This window comes from Marmota monax, unplaced genomic scaffold (genome assembly GCF_021218885.2).
Source record: "Marmota monax isolate L192 unplaced genomic scaffold, Marmota_monax_Labrador192_F-V1.1 WCK01_AAM20220418_F8-fsc00106, whole genome shotgun sequence".
Lineage (NCBI taxonomy): Eukaryota > Metazoa > Chordata > Mammalia > Rodentia > Sciuridae > Marmota > Marmota monax.
Genome location: NW_026695218.1, coordinates 1,267,927 through 1,288,977, shown reverse-complemented (window position 1 = coordinate 1,288,977; position 21,051 = coordinate 1,267,927).

Genomic DNA, 21,051 nt, shown 5'->3' with positions numbered 1-21,051 from the left:
TCTTCTTTAAGAAAGCAAAGCAAGATTCAGCCAGGCCTGTTGGTGCAGGCCTTCAATCTCCGTGACTCAGGAGGCTGAGATAGGAAGATCACAAGTTCAAGGACAGCCTCAGCAAGACCCTCAGCCACTTAGCAAGACCCTCTCAAAATGAAAAAGAAAAAAACTGACAGGGAAGGTAGCATGTAGCTCAGTAAAAAGTGCCCCTGGGTTCAATGTCCCCCTCCCATACCAAAAAAATGTAAGACTCAAAACTTTTTATATTATCCTTAAAACTCTAAAATATTTTTAAATATTTTATAGAATTTAAAAATAACGTCTACTTCAGTGGTCCCCAAAGGTGTGTCCCAGACCATCACCTAGGGTCTATTTTAAAATTCAAATTCTCATGTTCTACTCTAGACCTACTGAATCAGAAACTTTGGGAGTGGGACCAGGCAAACTGTGTTTTAACCAACACTCTGGGTGGTCCTAATGCATGCTAAGATAGGGACCCACTGCTGTACTTGAGAGTTGAGGCATGCTTTGTACCTTCAAAATCAATGAATACATTTAACCTAAAGAACATAAGCCATACCATGAAAGTATTCATTATTCCATTTGTTCATTCAGAAAATATTTATGAGATGGCTATGATGCCCATACCACTGTTCTGGGTCCAGTGGTAAATATTTCAGTCATAAAGAAATCTGTAAGTTATGGAAAATTTAAACAGAAGAATTAGAATCCCTGAAAAACTGAATACATTTTTAAAAAAGATAACAGATAAAAATAAATGAAATATTACAAAACCCATGCACTTTAAAAATAAAATCACCGAGATTCTCAGATTGGATATAAAGAAATCCCTTATTTTTTTACGTAAGAAAGGCACATCTAAAACTGGAAACACAAACATAATGAAAACAACAATAATATTAATAACCATTGATATTATTTGGGAAAATATAAAAAAGTCATTAGAAAATTTATTAGGAAAATGTAAAGAAAATTACATACATGAAAAAAAAATATGTGTGTTTCATAGAAAGTACAACCCAGGACCAAAATAATACTCTGAGATAAAGGATAAAGGATAAAGCACCACTCAAAACAGGCAGTACTCTGCATACCAGAGTTGACTTTAAGGGTGTTCTGAAGTGTTAGGTGATAGAGAAAGAAACTGTTGTGTCTAAATTGCTAAGGGTAGAATAAGCACAACAAAATATTCTGTTTCTTTCATTCCACCAAAGATGATTTAAGTGGGTACATGTAAAGTATCTTAAAATAGGCATTTATTTTAAAGTGAATTATAATTAATTTAGCCAAAATATAGTTTTATGGTTTATTTTTGTTTTGGTTTTATGCTTTATTTTTATGGTTTCTTTTTGTTTAGTACAAGGCTATTTTTTTTAAAACAGTTAATTTAAAAATTAATCAGCCAATAATAATACATATCTTATATCTCCTCTTGAATGTAAGTGATGATCAGACATGCAAAATGCGTCAAAATCACTGAAGTGATTATTGAGCAATTGAAATTAGCAGATTGAGTGGAATTAATCCATTATTAACAACTCAGATATTAAGGCCATAGTGACTTTTCAAAAGCCATTAGGCCCAAAGAAAGCCTAGACTGTATACCATCTATTCTACTGCATAGTTTTGGATTAGCACTGTGTTATGTCATATGATCACTTGCACAGTAACACAGTTGAGAAGGTAGTTCTCAGGAACCTATTTGAAACTCTGCTAGCAAATCAAATTTAATGTTGTTTGGCCATGGAGAAGAATTCCCAATAGCTTTATATCAGACATCACCTCACTTTATGAAAGATTCTCATTACCTACTCTGTGCCTACACCCCTGGACCATATGGTCTGCTACTACTCAGGACTCACTCTGCATTTCTCATTGGCTTTTAAAAGGATATATAGTCATAAGATCAGGAAAATTCAGCCTCCCATCCATTTTAAAATGTTTCAACACAATGGTCTTGAACATCATGAAATTATTGTAGGGAAGAATCACTGTCACAGCTACTTAGTTCTTCCCTGCCCCAAACTGCCAGTTGGAAACAAATTCACCAGTCACCACAAATATTAGCAATAGCTAACACACAGTATGGCAGAAAGCCAGACTATTTCTCAAATCTGAGTCAGGCAACTCCAGTGATTAGTGAAACATAATATATTTTCATTCTAGAGATGAGTTGGAATGAGATACTCAAATAGGGAAACTAGAAAGCAATTCCTGATGGTGCCAAGACAGCTTGTCAGGGCTGCTGGAGGGATGGAGCTTCTCTGCCTCACACTGTCCAAAAATCAATAGTTCAGAGAATTTCACTCCTGGAAAGCCTTTAGACTCATCTTGAAAATGAGAAGATTGTGGTCAATGCCTTGTTAAGGTCAAAGACAAGCCTCAATCCCAGGAAACTTTCTTTTCTGTCTCCTACTAAACAATGCTACCAATTTGGGGAAAATGTCATGACTATTAGGTGCAGGACAGGCTGAATAAGTTGTCTGCAGGGTATGCCAAACAAAGTTAGCTGCAGGATGACTTGGCTTCTCAAACTCTCTGTTTGGTTCTTTATCACCTGTTTGCTTCAAGCCCTAATGCTCAAGCCGCTCAAGGCTGAGCGCTTCAACCTCATGCTCAAGGCTGAACACTTAACCCCCTTGTGCCAACAAGGCAGCTTGCAGACCCAGAGACCCCATTAGATTTGGGCAATAAAAACTCCCTCCTGCTGGGCCCCTCTCTCTTCCTCTCTCTTTTGCTCTCTCTGTCTCTCTTGCTCTCTCTCTCTCTCTCTCTTTCTCTCTCTTTTCTCCTCTGTTGCACTGCTGCAATAAAGATCTCTTGGTCGCTCCTAGTGTTGTGGTCACTTTCCTTTCATTGGTGCTGAAACCCGGGAAGAGGGTTAAAACCCACTTTTAGGTCCCTCTTCCTTCAGAAGTGCCACTCACCAGACGACCTGAACTCATTTTCTCGACTGCCAGAACTCCATCCACCACCGGCCTTCGATTGGTGAGTGTCCCCTTCCTGGAGTCCTAAACCCAATGGTGTTGTCAGGAGGATTTGAAAGTTGATTGCCTCTTTGCCCACCTGCGGGGAGGAAAACACCCCACCACAGCCTTCAAGGCCACGGTAGCCCTCAGGGACTCCTTCCTTAGGCAGATTAGACTCTTGGATTCAAAATTATTCCCCTTCCCCTTCCCAGCTGGTAGTTTACCAGCATAGGCTTTGTAGGTCTCCCTCAAAGGACTGTGTAACCTCTGGGGACACACAACAGAGAACTGAACACCACCCCACCCAGACCTTCAGGGTCTCAGGTGGGTGGCTCTCATAAAGTCCTAGTCCTCTCACCTTCAAGACTCGGCTGCTAGAGAGACACTTACCCTCCCCTTCCTCTCTCTTCCCCTGTCTCTCTCTCTCCCCTCTTTCTGGCCCTGGGAGTCTCCGGCCTCTCCAGGAGGGGTCCCAAAAAGCCTTGGCCAAGGTCTCCCATGGCTCCAGCTCTGTCCAGGACAAGAGCTTCGACTGTCAGGATTCCATGACGACCAATCTCTGCAGCTCAAACCTGCCACTTAGGCACTCCTGATTTTTGGCTCTAGCAGAGACGCCCCTTTTGCCAGTAAATCAGTTTCCTCCTTCTCTCTTATAGTACATTTGCATCTCCTTCCTTCTCCCCTATACTATGTTTGCATCCTCTTCCCTCCTCCTTATACTACGTTTGCGACATGGGTAATGTGTCCTCTCTGCTGGTCGACTCTCCCCTACAATGCCTCTTGGATAACCTCAAAACCTTCTCCTTGACACCATACATCAAACCCCCCAAATTGATCAAATACAGCACCCAGGCCTGGCCCACTTATCCCTTAGACAACCAAAGCAGATGGTTGTCTAAGGGATAAGTGGGCCAGAGTCCCTGGATCCCTCCATTCTAAGGGATCTCTACAATTACTGTGAACATTCAAAAAAATGGGTAGAGATTGCTTATGTCCAGGCTTTCTTCTTGCTCTGATCCAATCCTGCTCTCTGCACCTCTTGCAAACCTCTACAAATTCTTCTACCTTACAACCCCCCCCAACCACAGATCCCCAACTTTCTCCTCCTCCAGACTCATCCACTACTTTAACCCTGCTAATGAACCTCCACCCTATCACCAGGCTCAAATAGGTCCTCACCCTCAACATTCTGCCCCAGCCCCTCTACCGTCTGCCCTTCCTCAATAACCTGCTTTCTCCCCTCCAATTACTAGATCAAAAACCCAAACCACCACCCTTCCTCAAACCGTTGCCCACTTGCTGAGGTAGCAGGTACTGAAGTTATCCCTCCACCCACTCACTCCTCTCTTCTCCTGTCAGCGCCCACAACAGGTCCCACCAGGTCCTCTTACCAGCTAACCCAAAGCTCAAACAAGCTGAGGAGAGCCCTTGGACCCCTATCAGAGATCTGGTGAAAATGTCCTTTAAACTTGCTTTGTCATCACTGAAAACAGGTTACTAACAATTGTCCCTTATAGGCTTTTTGGGATATTCACTCCTGTCCTCCCCAGTGCTCTACCTATTCTGCTGCTCAAGTTTTCCTTGCTAGGGAAAATCCCAAACCCCTTTCCCATTATTCGTTTACATCTCCTTCCTCATTCTCAGATGCTCTCAGCCCCGCCTTCCCGTCTTCCCCCTCCCTACCCAACCCACAGAAAAGCCTTAACTGACCTTCTCCAGAATATTCACCATGGCTGATTTTAGGACTGTCAGCAAAGAGTCCCTACAGAAAAGTTTAATGTAGATAAACTTCCTCTTTTCGTGTTGCCCTGTTTTACTTGGCCCCTGGATGGGGAAAAAAAAAAATCAGCACTCCAGGTGCTGGACACCCCCTTACTAGTTTTTCACAAAAATATGCAAACAAGGCCTCAGGCCTTGAGCTGGGCTTCACAGTGATGACTAAGATAAGGGTGTTACCAACTGGGCTCCATGGTAACAGTTGGCAGGGGGAGGAAAGAAAGGGGAAAAAAGCTCTCCCCTTCCCAGGTGTCCTTGAAGGGTTAACTTGCCCAGAACAGAGAAAAAAAAACCTGCTTTTTGTGAACTTCTGCAGACTGTGAACTTCTGAGCCCCCCCCCTAAAATGCTGGGTGCAGAATTCTGAAACTACCTAAACTCCGGGTTCAGGGGATTAATTGATTACAGCAGAAGCTGTGCTCTCTGAATCCAGCTGCAACCAAATAAGACTGTTTCCCTATCTTCGGTGCTATCTTAGGTGCCTTGCCTTGTCCGACCCTACAACAGTATAATTCTATATACTTAGACATTGTTTATGTTTTTATGAAACGGTAAATAGATGTGATTAATTGTGTACTTCAAATAACAAAATATCTCTTATTAGAGTGGAATAATTAGTCTAAATTCAGAAATTTACAAGGATTATTTCAAAGTGTGAATAAAGAAGGGGTTAACAGATGGGAAAGAGAAATTAGAAGGTTCTAAGTATAGATTTAATAGAAGGAAAATGTGTTTCTGGATAAGAGAGTCTATGTGATTAAGTAAATGAGAGGGTTTAAGCAAGTGATAAAGAAGGTCTGTGTAAGTTGGTTATATATTTAAGTTTTTTGAGCAAGTAATCTTGAAGGAATTAAGGATTATACAACTATGGCTACACAACAACTGTTACTTTGCAATATTGTAATATGTTATTTCTTTAAGAGCTAAACTTGATTAATATAAAAACATCAACAATAATTTTGGTACTATTACTCTTCTTTGTATATTAAATGTGTTCATATTTTCCAGGTATGTAAGTCTTTAAGATAGAAGCTTTAAAAAAATTATATCAAGCTGGTGTTCTCCAAAAGGTTGCATGGTAATTTTTAGGCTTATAAAAATAACATATTGGTGGAGATTAATTTATATCATTTAATGTTCTATAAGTGGACCTGTTATCAATAAGATTAATATAAAGTTCTATACCCTGGGTACAATTTAAATGTAATATCATATTGTGTTAGAGAGTATTCATGTGACATCAAGCAACAATATATGTAAACTTTATAAAATTATATCTAAAAAAACAAAGATCAGCTTCAATACTAGAACACTTTACCTAAGATTTATAAAGAGCCCTGCCTTACCTGAGATAAGGCTGTGCCTCCCATCTTACTATATGTAAGAATGACTCCAAAGTAGGCCAGACTTCAGCTAAAGCCCAGTACTCTTAATTTAAGGTGAAACTGACTTTGCTGGATGTTTAACTTAAAGTTTAATTTAACTTAAATTAAAATGGCCAAGAAAACCAATATTTGGCTCTGGCCCTCTGAGTCAGTCTGAATCTAGGGAACAGGGAACTTCTCTAAAGAGCTTTGCAACTCTGGGCCACATAACCTCCTGATCAGGGAGATGAATGAGACCACTGGAGAATGAAAAGCCAATCAGTGCACTTGCTGTGAATAGGAGGGTCATTGGAGACAGGAGACATCCCTGATGCTTCCAAGGGAAGCCACATGGTCAAGCAAGACATGGACCCATCCTAGCGCAAATGGCACTAGCAGAACTAAGAAGCTGCTCTCAAGTTCCCCCACGAGTGACCCCTATGGGAACTTGGCTGACTCTTAACAATAGAGAGAAACAAAGTCAATTTTGACCAGCTTGATATTAAACACCTACCAAAAACAGTTAAACCAAAACACAGTCATTCCTGGGAGTAATGAAGGACAAGAACAGCTGGAAAAGAAGAAACAGCAACTAAGCCAACACTCTCCATGGGGAATGTTCAGTCAAGTATGGCCTTGGCTCCTCCCCCTCACAGGACCCCTATTAGTCCTCTTTATGTTTCTCCTAATAGGACCATGTCTGTTAAATTGCCTACAGAAGTTCATGCAAGATCAGATACATAAATTCACCAACCAGTCAGTCAATCAACTACCAGCCCCTGATGCCCAAGATGGAGACCTATGACTCATGATCAACTCCTCCAGCTCCAGAGACTCTGCCTCCACCTAAAACCCTCCCTAACCCCTTTTCCAGACTTTACAACCCCTCTTTCACTTCCTAGGAATGAGAACTACTCTCCATCAGGTCCACTCTGTTTGTTCAGTCTGATCTACAGTATCCCCTCAAGAAAGCATCAAACCTAAACTCCCCACACATCAGATGAGGAGCCACCAACCAGGCGAACACTGGTAGATCAACTTCACTCACATGCCTAGGCACAAAAAGCTTCACTACCTACTTACTTTGGTTGATACTTTTTCAGGTTGGATAGAAGCCTTCCCTACATCCAGGGAAACTGCTGACACTGTTGCCTCCATTCTCATCAAGCAGATCATTCCCAGGTTCAGACTTCCCGCCTCCATCCAGTCAGACAAGGGTCCAGGCCTCAGTTCTCAGGTTATTCAACTAGTCTCCAAAGGCCTCAACATCACTTGGAGGCACCACATCCCCCACCAACCCCAATCCTTGGGTAAGGTTGAGAGGCCTAACGGCATTCTCAAGGATCATCTCACTAAACTTGCTATTGAACTCAAGCTTTTCTGGCCCAATCTCCTGCCGTTGGCTCTCACCTGAATTCAGCAGCCCCTAGAGCTCCCTCAGGCCTTAGCCCCTTTGAGCAATTCTATGGGTGTCCTTTCTTAACCACCCAAAGCTTTCCAATCACTCCTCTTCCCCTTGTGTCCTACCTGTCCTATCTCACACTTCTACGCAAACTCCTAAGGGAACATGCAGATCAGTGCCTTCCTGCACCATTCATTGCCTCAATCCCTGCACAACCACAAACTGAATTGGACTCTCCTCAACTGGGTGACTCAGTCTTACTTCAGGAACTGCATTCTCAATCCTTGGAACCTCGCTGGACAGGACCCCATACAGTCATACTTACTACCCCAATGGTGACCAAGCTTTTGAGCCACTCCCCCTGGTACCATGTCTTAAAAAGGCACCTGTTTCAAATGTCCAGTCCTAGACTTCCACCACACCCACCAAACTCAAAATTTCTCACCAACCCTCTTCTTCTTTTACTAATCATTAATCTCTCTCAAGTTTTCATCTCAAACCACAGATGCCGCTTCTACATCCAAGTGACATGGCACCAGGATGACACCACCTACTCTCAGTTTATGGGTCAAGGTGATTGCCCTTCCACTGGCTGCAATCAGACTGTCACCCTTAACATTACTGGATTCAACCAAGCCACCACCAATACTTCCTAGAGTCCCTACTACAGGAACAATGGCTGATATCAAGAATCTCCTTCGTCCAGGACTGGTTTGATGCCATCAAGGACTTGTGGCTTCAAGGAACTTTTATAGACTTTACCCCTACCAAAGTAGTTGTCTACAGCCACTGAGTGTTATTTTTGGCTGCCCTGGTGTTCTAAGACCTGTCCCCTGAATATTCCTCCACTTTCTCTCCTAGGTCCCATGCCACCAATCATTAAGCAGGAAGTAGTTAGAGGACTTTATGCCATCCCCCATGTCACTTAGAAAAACAAAAAGGGAGGAACGTTAGGTGCAGGACAGGCTGAATAAGTTGTCTGCAGGGCATGCTAAACAAAGTTAGCTGCAGGATGACCTGGCTTCTCTAACCCTCTGTCTGGTTCTTTATCACCTGTTTGCTTCAAGCCCTAACGCCCAAGACCCCACTCAAGGCTGAACACTCAACCCCCAGCTCAAGGCCAAACACTTAACCCCCCTTGTGCCAACAAGGCAGCTTGCAGACCCAGATACCCCATTAGATTTGGGCTATAAAAACTCCCTCCTGCTGGGTCTCTCTCTCTCTCTCTCTCTCTCTCTCTCTCTCTCTCTCTCTCTCTCTTTCTCTCTTTTCTCCTCTGTTGCACTGCTGCAGTAAAGATCTCTTGGTTGCTCTGAGTGTTGTGGTCACTTTCCTTTCAATGACCACATAATTCTCCAAGCCTGAAGGCAGACCGATTGATCCAAAGCCAAGGGTTTGGCTGTCCATACTGGATTACAAAATTTTAAATTTTTAAGTATGACATCATAAAGGCAATAAGAGTGAACACGATTTCAGAAGTCATGATGAATTCAATTTTTGTTTTTATAGGATTATTAGAATTGTACCTAAGACATATTTAATATAGTCAGGCTGGATTTCAACTGTCTCTCTGGGGACTCTTGCAGAAATAAGGAATCAAAGTAGAATAAGTGGAGGTATAGTCAGTAGGAATAATTCTTAGATAAACAAACATTGACAAATAATATGTTTTCTAGGTTGGTATTTCCAAACACCTGAAGGAATTTATCATAGATATTTTTAACATAGTTTACTTCATAAATAAGGATATTTAAAATCAGTACATTGAGTTACAATGTGCAAATTATTGACTTAACTGTAGTGGCCACCATTGGTGTCCAGACTGCGGTATTTCATCCAATTTCTTGGTGCCTGTCAGCCTGATATCCAACTACCAGAGCTTCCACATCTTTGCTTTTGTGGCTTTTGTTGGGTGTGTGGGAGACTCCCCACTGAAGTTAAATTTCAGTCTCGGGAGAACATCACTGAATCCCTTACCCCTCCCCCTCCTCTCCAAAGGGCGACAAGCCAAAGAGCTCCAAATTCAAAGGTTTTCTCAACCAATCCCAGCAGAACACAGTGTCCGCTCGCTGTTCCTGAGTCACCCTGCCAATCAGCACCCACCAAGTCCCCTATGCAACCCTTCTTAAGCTGAAGCTTGTAAGCACACTCCCTCTTCTCTCTGTCCTCTTCCTCTTCTTTATCTCCTCTCTCGCCTCTTCCTCTCAGCTCTCTTTCTCTCTGCCCTCCTATTCTCTCTCTGCTCTCTGCCTCTCTTTTTCTTCCCCTTCGGGCAGCCCCCAGTAAAATCTCTTGGTTGAATCTCTGTCTTGGGTGAGTCACTCGCCTTTCAGCTCCTACAGTCAACTTCAGCCAAAGCACTAGGAAATTAGTGTCCCTTAGGAACCACAATCAGAGACTTTCTGGATTTGAAGACAAAAACCTTTAACTCCTTTCTCGGAGGAAGGTAATGCTGACTTGCCTTTCTACACTAACCCCAGTGGGTACAAGTTTTAATTATCTACCATGGTAATGCATTTGATAAAAATCCTTGATTTCCTTCCTTTCCCGTCTCAAGTCCCAACTCAACTACTGGTGTTTCCTGATATCATATTTCAAGAAAAAAATATTTGACTCAAATATTTCTCTCAGAAATCACCTCTGAGGATGCCCAAACTGCAGAGATTGTAAATTTGGTTCCAGGAGAGTCTCAGAATACAATTTTGGAAACAGGATCACTTTCAGGACAGGTGAAAACAATGATCCCATGGTTAGTGGTAATTGAAGGTAGAACTAAGCCTCGCCAAGCTATCACATCAGAATCACTATGATTCTTTTTTTTTTTAATTTTTTATTGTTGGCTGTTCAAAACATTACATAGTTCTTGATATATCATATTTCACAATTTGTTTCAAGTGGGTTATGAGCTCCCATTTTTACCCCATATACAGATTGCAGAATCACATCAGTTACACATCCATTGATTTACATATTGCCATACTAGTGTCTGTTGTATTCTGCTGCCTTTCCTATCCTCTACTATCGCCCCTCCCCTCCCCTCCCCTCTTCTCTCTCTGCTCCCTCTACTGACATTCATTTGTCCCCCTTATATTATTTTTCCCCTTCCCCTCACTTCCTCTTGTATGTACTTTTGTATAACTCTGAGGGTCTCCTTCCATTTCCATGCATTTTCCCTTCTCTCTCCCTTTCCCTCCCACCTCTCATCCCTGTTTAATGTTAATCTTCTTCTCTTGCTCTTCGACCCTACTCTGTTCTTAGTTACTCTCCTTATATCAAAGAAGACATTTGGCATTTGTTTTTTAGGGATTGGCTAGCTTCACTTAGCATAATCTGCTCTAATGCCATCCATTTCCCTGTAAATTCTATGATTTTGTCATTTTTTAATGCAGAGAAAATGGATCAAGGAGCTTGATATCAAATCAGAGACACGCCGTCTGATAGAAGAAAAAGTTGGCTACAATCTACATACTGTGGGGTTGGGCTCCAAATTCCTCAATAGGACACCCATAGCACAGAAGTTAATAACTAGAATCAACAAATGGGACTTACTCAAACTAAAAAGTTTTTTCTCAGCAAAAGATACAATAAGAGAGAGGTAAATAGAGAGCCTACATCCTGGGAACAAATCTTTACTCCTCACATCACTATGATTCTTACCTGCAAAATGAGTTCAGCAGTGGGGAATGCACTGACTTCCCTAGTATCTCCAGCATTTGAGAGACAGGAAGACAAGTGTCTCAGGTGATGCTAAGAGCCATTGGATACCCTCAGGAAGAAAACACTGGCTCAGGTCACACACAACTCAGGGCATTGCATTGCATAAAAGCAGCAGGCTTCATAGCAGCCTTGAAAGAGACATTTACCTCCTATGAACTAAAGGCAGACTATACTAGAAAACCAGATGTAATATTTGAGCCTAGTATCTAATTTTTACATTACTGAAAGGTACTCTTCAATAAGTAATGGAGGCTCATTCATAGCCCAAATAAATCTCATATGCTAACATCAAGGCCCTGATGGGAAGGGTGGGACCTGAGATCTGAGAAGAGGATGCCTGAATAGATGTACCTGAGAACCTCAGACCCCAATTCCTCCTCAACATGAGTATTGCATTCTGCCTTGATGATACAAAGCCTGGTAGACTTGACTTGCCTAGAGAGGCCCCAGGAAAAGATCTCATTGAGTCAGATGCTATAACAAAACTGGGTGACTTAGAAACATCAGAAATTTATTTCGCACAGTCCTGCTGGCTGAGAAGTCCAAAATCAGGCACTGCCATGTTCACGTTGGTGGAGGGCCCAATTTCTAGATGGCAACTGCTCATTTGGTATCAGGAGAAGACGGCTCTCTGGCATCTCTTTAATAAGTATGCTAATTCCACATACGACAGCTCCATTCTCAAAAGCTAATCACTTCCCAAAGACCCTCTCCACCTCTTAAAACCATTACATTGGGGATTAGGTTTCAACATGTGTACTTTGTGGAGACACAAATATCCAGACCTTAGGACATAGCTTATAAGACAATAAAAATGTGGTCCTTCTCACAGACCAATAACTAGGATCATGTTTTAACTTGGTTTGCCTGGAAAATATTGTCACTCACCTAGAGAAAATACCTGTGAGTGCCTATTAAGGACGTCAGACCAGTGGTAGGACCAAAATAAAAAGCTGAATAAAATAAAGTTCATTAATATGAGGCACAGTCCCGAGTCTCATATTTCAGGGTCTTGTAAAGTCCCTGGAGATGATCGTAACATGTATTTGAGATGGCTCCTTGAGACATGAAAAGAAAGAAACCCTGCAATATGTGAGACAGAGGTGTAAAGAACTTTCAATTACAAAATGTGAGAAACATGCTCACTTGCCCTAACCCAAAGAATGGGCTCAGAGACACAAGGGACAGCTAGAGCAAGGCTTTAATGATGGTCTCACAAGACTGGGTGTCTGGTGCTCAAGCTCATGCAGAAAGGTTACAATCTGCATTTTAACTCCTAGCGTACAAGGCGTCTCTGGGTTCCTCACTGGCTGAGTACTATGGGGTGCACAATCTTCCCAAATATCACCTGGGTTTTACTGCCTCCTGTTAAATTATTCAAAGAGACCGCTCCTTTAGCTGTCTCTACCTCCCTTTGTTCTTTTGTGGTGGAAAGGCCTTTGGGGGGTGAGTGCATCGTGGCAAGTACACAGTTTATCTCTGTTGGTCAGGTGGACCTTTTCCCCTTACCATCTATTTGTCAAGGGGCTGTGAATCTGTTACACTGGGGTGTTAACTGCTGGTAGCCACTCTGTTTTATTTTCCCTCCAGCTGTTTTTCTTACCTCCCCAGTAATTTTACATTTAAGGCTAAACACTGTATTTTGACAATGGACTATTGGAATTTCTATTTCTTACATGAAATATAGAGGAAGGGGTCAAAAGACTCAGATATCTGAGCAAGATACAATGCACTTATTATAAAAGAACAGAGAAAGCCAGCTGTACTCCTCAACAAGGCTGGAGAAGACTCCCATCGTAAAAGCACTAAGGAATTAATTAGAGGAGCACCAGCAATATTCGAAGTTCAAGAAAACACACACACACACACACACACACACACACACACACACACACATGAAGGTGATTTGGTCAAAGCCATTCTTTTAGAAACTGTACCCTAAACTCCATCTCTAAATTTCGGAGGCTGAAATTTTAGTTTACCTGGTCCTTTTTTCTGATGCTCAGTATTGATCCTTTTTATTGTCCATCTCTGACATTCTCACATCTGAGGGTCTCTAATCTTGGAAACTTTCATCTGATTTTTAACCACCCCTGTCTTGCCAGTTCTTGGTATTTGGGCTCACTTACCCCAAGCCCATTCCTAGGGCTCAGACATTGGCCTACCTTTTCATACCATGGCACAGTCCCAGAAGCCTCTTTATGTAGCCCCGTGTGCCCTCTGCATCACCTGCTCCTCTCTCTGCAGCTCCCACCTCTCAGGCATGTCGGGCTCCCTGGTTCTCTGTCCTCAGGAATGCAATTGTCAAGAGTAAGCATGAACTAATTTGTCCCTCTGTGAATAAGTGCACTTTAAATCACAGCTTACCATTTTAGTTAAGTCTTCGTTCCTCTCTTGGTAGCTCCAGGGCAGAAGAGTTGTTTGAGAAACACAAAGGAATAATAGAAAATTTGCTCCATTCAAATTATTTTTTATCTAATCCCTCCTGTCCTCCTTTACTTCTTCTGGGCAATCTTTTTCTGTAGGAGTGAACTGGAGGTCCTCTAAGAAATGAAAAAAAAAAAAAACAGAAAAACTAAAAGATGCCAGGAGGTTGCATATTAAAAAGCTGATCCAGATAGAAAAGGGAAATGAAATAAGTCTGTCTGGACTGAATTTGAAACCATGGCATAAAGTGGCAGTCAGACTTTGGGGAAATTTTGTTATATGAGAACTGATAGTGAGATAGATAAGAAAGAAGAGTTTTTTTTTTGTTTTTAATATATTTTTAGCTGTGGATGGACCTTTATTTTATTCATTTATTTATATGTGGCTCTGAGAATCAAACCCAGTGCCTCACACATGTGAGGCCAGTGCTCTACCTTTGAGCCATAACCCCAACCCAGAAAAAAAGTTTTTAAAGAATTTTTTTTTGTGAATGATAAATATGTCCTCCCTTTGGCTGTTCAGCTAGTAGACTGTTCTTTTATTATTTTGTCTGTTGGACTATTTTGTTTGTTGTGATATCATAATGCAGTCATAAGTAGGAGTAGCCTCTGTATGGATGGTAGCAACATAACTAAATGCTGAAGCTGCTGTTCTCAGGAAGTGGCTTCCTCCTGCCATGCACATGAGGGTCCCCCAACCCAGGCAAAAACACTTTTGTGACATAATTGATAAGAAAAACAGAGGACTCCTGGAGAGACTGATAGCCATTTACTGGCCATAGCACAGGGAAAGAAGAGGCGAAATCAAAGTGGAGAGGAAATACCAATTTATTCCTTATGAAGTGGCTAATGTGATTAGCTTTTCGGTATGTGTGCGTGGAGAAGTGAGCAGCTGGAGACGGCTTTTTGATCTCTGGCAGCCTGACTGGAGGATCGCCCCAGTGGGTGGAGGCAGCTCTCAGATCTCCTGCTCTGGGCATGGAGCCTGGCTCTTTGAAGTGTTTCCCTTTCCACCTTCCCTGCTAAAAGATAGTGAGGAAGGAGGTCATGTCTCTAGGGTGGGTTGGGAGGTCTTGAAGTTTCCCCAGATTTAGGAAGTTAACAAAGATGACCATGGGCAAAGTTGCAAAGTAGTTCATGCTTCATTTCAATATTTCTCCATCACTCTGGCTCCATCCCCATTCTAGGTGAATAACAGGTATATTGTTTTGCTCTTGATTACTGAAGGCTCCTCCAAGGACTCCTGACTAGCTAGATTATATCTGATGCCACAGCCTTCATCCTCAGCCATCAAACTGTCCCAAACCTATTCCATGAAGAGCTTGATGTAAACTGAATTTATACTGGACTCCAGTGACTTACAGTAACAATATCTAGCTCTATTGATTACAGCTATATACTGAATCTTATTTTAGGACCTTTGCCTTTTCTAACATCACAATAGCCCTATCATGATGTTAATAATATTATTTGCTCAAATCACTTAAGGGAGATGATGGCCTACTCTGCTAAGTCAGAACTGATAAGGTGGCCAGGAGAGAAGTAAATCTAGTAATTTTCAGAAAACACTACTTTCCCAGAGATATTAGACCATTTCCTAAAACTTCCTGAAGTTTTCCTGATTATGTATCCCCAAAAGACAAAATAATAGTGGGATTTGAAAAAAAAATTATATTAGCTCCTAATTAAAAACTTTAAAAAACACACAAAGCATACATACACCAAAAAATGAATAATTTAAAATCATGTCTACATAGTATAAAATATAATGTTCCTAGCTTAGGTTGACTTTTTTCCCCCAAGAACAATAACAGTCATTCTACCAATGTTATTCATCAGACGATGTTCTTGTCATGGTATTGGGCCTGGGTATACAAAGCATGACCCAGACAGATACAGCTTCTATCCCCTTAATGAACTTACAGTTTAATAAAAGCTTCTTGAGAATACTCGATACACTGCCATTCTATTTTCTGTTGTTTTTTTAAATTAATTTTATTAAAAATGAATTAAACAATATAGTACACAGATTTTTCATCATTTCATTCTAACCTTGTTTTATGTCTATTTCCTATTCATTAGATGGTAGAATTCTGCAGATTTCTTTTTATGTTTTTTTCTAAATTTCATCCAGTTTTTAGTAGTGAAATTTCACTATTTATACTTATTGAGATGATTATTATGTTTGCACAAATTCCTATAAAAATATCCCTGGAACTCTCTATGTTCTATTCTATCCACTAGGTGATATTTTCCTGCAAGAGTCAATTGGACTAACATTGGCATGGATCATAAAGACAGTTACTATTAACAAAAAAATACAAAGTCAAGTGGCTCACAGATTGGTTTAGCTGTGCCATGATATCAAGGTATGAACTTAAGCTACTAAATTTATTTGCCTTTTCTTTTATGGTTGCAAATTGGCTCCTCTGCACAAATTATCACTTTATTACATTACCTCATCCCAAATCAGCTAGTTTCAGCAAATAATGCTCTAATAGCATTTTTTAAAATATCAGGATAGTTCCAGAAACTTTACAAATACAGGCTCACTTCACCTCATGACAACCTATGAGACAGGCATTATTATCTCCAGTTTACAAATGAAAACGGAAGCATAGAGAATAGCTAATAAGAATATTATAATTAAACATGGCTGAATCAGAATATCTGAGAGTAATTTCATAATTAATGCCTTGTTATATGCTCTGGGCTCAAATTCTACCATTTTTGGTCTGAGATTTAAACATCCTATGAGAATCTCACCCCTGTTATTTTCTTCTTGGTATGTTTTAGGTTTCTTTTGTTTTGTTTATCAATATAAATATTTTCATCTTTAGGCTATGGTTTTGGAAATTGTTAATATTTCTAGAGTGCTGATGATGAGCTTGTTACCAAGTGCTACTATGGGTTTATTTTCTTTCATTCTTCCGTATCTCTCAATATTTGAAGAAATTTTGGAGAAGTGTAATTTTATGTTCTCAATCAGCTCTCTTAAAAGAACTCAGCCCTGGCATAGCAAAGATGAGGAAGCAAGCCAACAGAGGCTCTCCTGTATGGTTATTCAATTAATATTACATTGTGAACTACAGACTGAGCCAAACACAAATGGTGACTTGTAGTCTCAGTCTTTACCTATTATATCATTTTTATCTCCAAATATTAAAGTTTAAAACAAAACAGAATTTTTTTGTTTAGCTGAAACATCATCTTTAGTTTATTTATTCCACAGGAATTCTTCTACTATAAGGATTGCATAAATTATAGATAAGCAAAATAAGGACATAAATAACTTGTTATCTTAAGACTCAGAGATAACTTCTATAATTTTTTAATATATACAATTCAGGTCTCTTTTAGGCATTCATGTGTATAATTATTTTAAACAAATTTTGAAACAATGTTCACATTGTTTTTTAAGCTTTTAAAAACACTCGAGCATATATTATGAAGGTTTCTCTGCACATTATGCGAACCTTTAAAAACATCACTTTTAATGACTCCATGGTTTTACACTGTATAGAATTAATTAAATTTTAACCAAGGAAAATAATATTCCTTGTGTATAAGAATCTAAAAATGTCAGTTTTGTCTGAGCACAGAAAGAAAGGTATCAGGTACCAAGTGGATTGTGAAATACATCATCCTTTAAGAGTTTCAAAGAAGAATTGAATAGGAATTACATACTCTTGAAGCCCTCACCTATTGGACTCATAGGATAATTTTTTGCACAGAGGTATGCTCCCTAAGAGGGTTCAGCTCTAGTGGGACCAACAAGAAGATCTGAGTTGTTTTCATGTATAACAAGGAGAACAGAGTAAGTAGGGCTAACTCCCACCAACAAACTTCTAAATTCAGAGACGAGTTGACTAAAAGCATGAACCTAAGAGAGTTGGTATGTTGCAAAGGTACTTTTCAGGGTTATTTCAGAACACATAATGACAGAGTATAGAGATTATGCCCAAAAGAACTAGATGGGATTGCTGTCCAAGAGGATCAACCAGAAGGACACTGAAAAGAGTCTACCTGGGGTGGACTAACATGGAAATGACTAGATAGAAAAGTCTACCAATACATTATTTAAAAAAAAAATACAAATGAATGATTTCATTGGGGACCCAAGGAATTCATAAAGGTACTGAAAAGAAAATGTAACTTAAACATTTTCCAGTCTCAGACAATATTAAGTTATTTTACAGTAATTTCAACCTATTTATAATGTTCCTGCCCCATTTGTTGTCTTTTTCATGTCATCTTAAACTTGAATAGGTTCAGAAGTCACAGTGGCCAAAAAGAAGGGAGAAGCACCATGTCTTCCTCGGCCAGCTTTCTAACTCCATGAGGCACCTGCTGGGAAAGAGGAGAATTTAACACCCACACAAATTAAAATTTGGATTATAACATAAGTCAGAATATTTTCATTGCTATATTGAAATTCTCTCAAGATGTTTGGCTCTGGGCAGCTGATGCTGTTTGATTTATTTGTTAAAACCTCTGTACATAATGTTACATTTAAATGCAGGTTTACCTCCTATAGGATGCATGGGATTAGAGGGGAGTGGGGAGAGAGAGAGATTCTACAGGGGAAGTTGAGGAAGTACAGGCCATTACAGAACCCAGACAACATCAGCTCCTACTTCACTGCACAGTTCTGGTTGCAAAGAAGCTTGACCTGGATGGGGAAGCGAGTCAAAGGGAGGGAGAGTTTATAGGAACTGACTAGAATGAGGGATGAAAATGTGTCCCAATCAGTAGCCCCAGGGAACATATGGGAAGTTTTCAATCAAATCCAAACCAAGTAAGGTAAATCAACTCACTTCTTATCTGAAGTAATGAGGGGAGACAGAAGAAGAAGGAATTGGCAAGGACAATATTTGAAAAGTAGAGATGGTAATAGGGACAGAAAAACATCTTCAAGCCAGCAATACAGAGAGGACCTATATGTGCCTCAGAATTCAAAATAATGTACCCAAGTCCACTGTAATAATTTTTTAAAAGGGGTTATGTCCTGGTTGTACTTGTTTATAGACACTGTTAAATCTTTTTTTTTCTGTTTAAATAGAAACCAAATATTTCAAAAGGGTCCTAGCTTCACCTAGTTGAAAGGACACCCCATACATCCATGGCAATTGCCTGTGCCAATTTCCATCCCTTATTCTATGCCAGTGAGGGAGTGTGCTCATTACTGGCTCAGGTATCCAAGTTGAAGCTGTCAGACAATATGTTAATGAAGAGAAAAGAAACAACAGGGCCAGGTCCTCCGTGATGGCTGGAATACAGAATGAGATTCTATTGCATGTCATAGAAAATATACCTGGAAGGGGCAACAGGGATTTTCCTCCAGGGAATTTGCAGAGAATGTCAGCTGGTCAGCCTCAGGTTGTCAACCTGTGGTAGAACAACATGAGGGACAGTGAGAAAATGAACACAGGTGGAGAGAAGGCACAGGTATTCAAGAGCATTCACTGTGGACCCTTAATCTTATTATTTCAGCATTAAAATTTTTCATGATACAATTTTGAATCCCTTACTTTATTTTCTTTCCCCAAGTTTTATAAAAGCTCCACCCTTTCTCAGGTATCCCTGAGGTTCCTCTGCAAATATTCAATACTCAGCCTTTTGGAGAGAATGAAGTAACTGGGTTGTCTGTCCTTATACAAACAAGGCAGAGTTTAGACAGCAGGAATGGATGTCATAATAATTTGTCACCCGACAGGTTTAGAGATAACCAAGAGGAGGAAATTCATCAGAAATCCTGAGGATAATTCTCAGTATTCATATCCTCCTTGTCCCTAGTAAGTCAGCGCGGACCTGTGCAGATAAGGGTGAAAAATCTCCGCAGGTAGTTCTCATCCGTGCCCTCAACTTACAGGTGATCATCACTGACACAAAGGGATGGGATGGGGCACATGTGAATTGCCACAACAGCAGGGAGTTTGGGAGGTTGTCAGTAGCATAGTGGTCCCAATCACGGTAATTGTGTATAAGAAAACTCAAACCTGTCTACGCAAAATCACTGCTCGAGAGTCATTCCTGTTCTTTATTTCTGACTTTGCAAAGTGTAAATTAAGTTCTGTTATGGTTTGGATATGAAGTGACCTTCAAAAGCCCCTGTGTTAATACAAGAATGTTCAGAGGTGAAATGATTGGACTGTGAGAGGTGCAACCTAATCAGTCCATCCTAGTTTGAGTGGACTAACTGGGAAGTGGCTATAGGCAGGTGGGGCATGACTGGAAGAAGTGGGTCACTGGAAGTGTTTCCTGGGAAGGTCCAGCTTCTCTGAGGCTTCTCTCCTCCTAGCTCTCTGCTTCTTGTCCACCATGAGTGGAGCAGCATTTCTCTGCAATGCCCCTTTGCAATGACGTTCTGCCTTCCCTTGGACCCACCCAGAGCAATGGGATCAGCCCACCATGCACTAAAACTTTTGAAAGTATGGGCCAAAATAAACTTTTCCTCCTCTAAGTTGTTCTTGTTGAGTGTTTTGGTCAAAAGTACACAAAGCTGACTGACACAGTTGGATGGGACTGTAGGGAGCATCCCGGGAGGTTGGAGCCACAGTTCATGTTGTGTCCCTCTTCTTGCTACTTTCAACTGTGTGGGATTTATGGGAAAAACAAAACTGGCCCTTCATTTTGCCAAGGAAATTCTGTGTTGTTTCATAACCTAAGAAATCTCCTGTGAGCCCACCTCCAAGAACATTTCCTTGAATGGCAATCAAATTTTATCCTTACCTGTGATGACCAGGAATTCTCCAGGTTATGGTTCTATTTGCTCTTCTCCATCCTGAAAACACATTTAACCTTGATAAAAACCTTGACCTTGATATTTTGCATACAATTTGAATATTTTTTTCCCCACACTCAAATGGCCATTTGAAATTATGGTTTACAGGACAATAATGGAACAATGGTCACTCCTTCCATAATGTTTTTACATTCTGCCATCAATATGAATAAAAAATATTCAAGGGCAAAAGAGTGAAGATTTTTGCCCTCTCATGTACCCATAATTATCTATTTCTTCTGAGTAGATCTATGCCTCTACCCTCACAAAACCTTTTGAATTCCTCCCCAGGACTCTATTTTCTTTCATGAAGTATAGGGGCCAAAAAACATGTGAGGTAGGTAAAGGGTTAGAAAGCTATTTAGGGACTGAAATGTTAGCTAGAGGATGTGGGAGAATAGTGTTGTATCTACATTTTAGGACAGTCTTTCTTGACCTTCCCAAAACAATTGGCTATTTCTGCAAACAGAATACAAATTAAATACACAAAACGATGAAGCCAGTTGCTGTAGGGTGTGATAACAAGAAGAAGAAAAAAAAAACACTGAACTAGGAGGCTCTGGTCTTACAGTTAACACACCAAGACACCTGACTTCCCT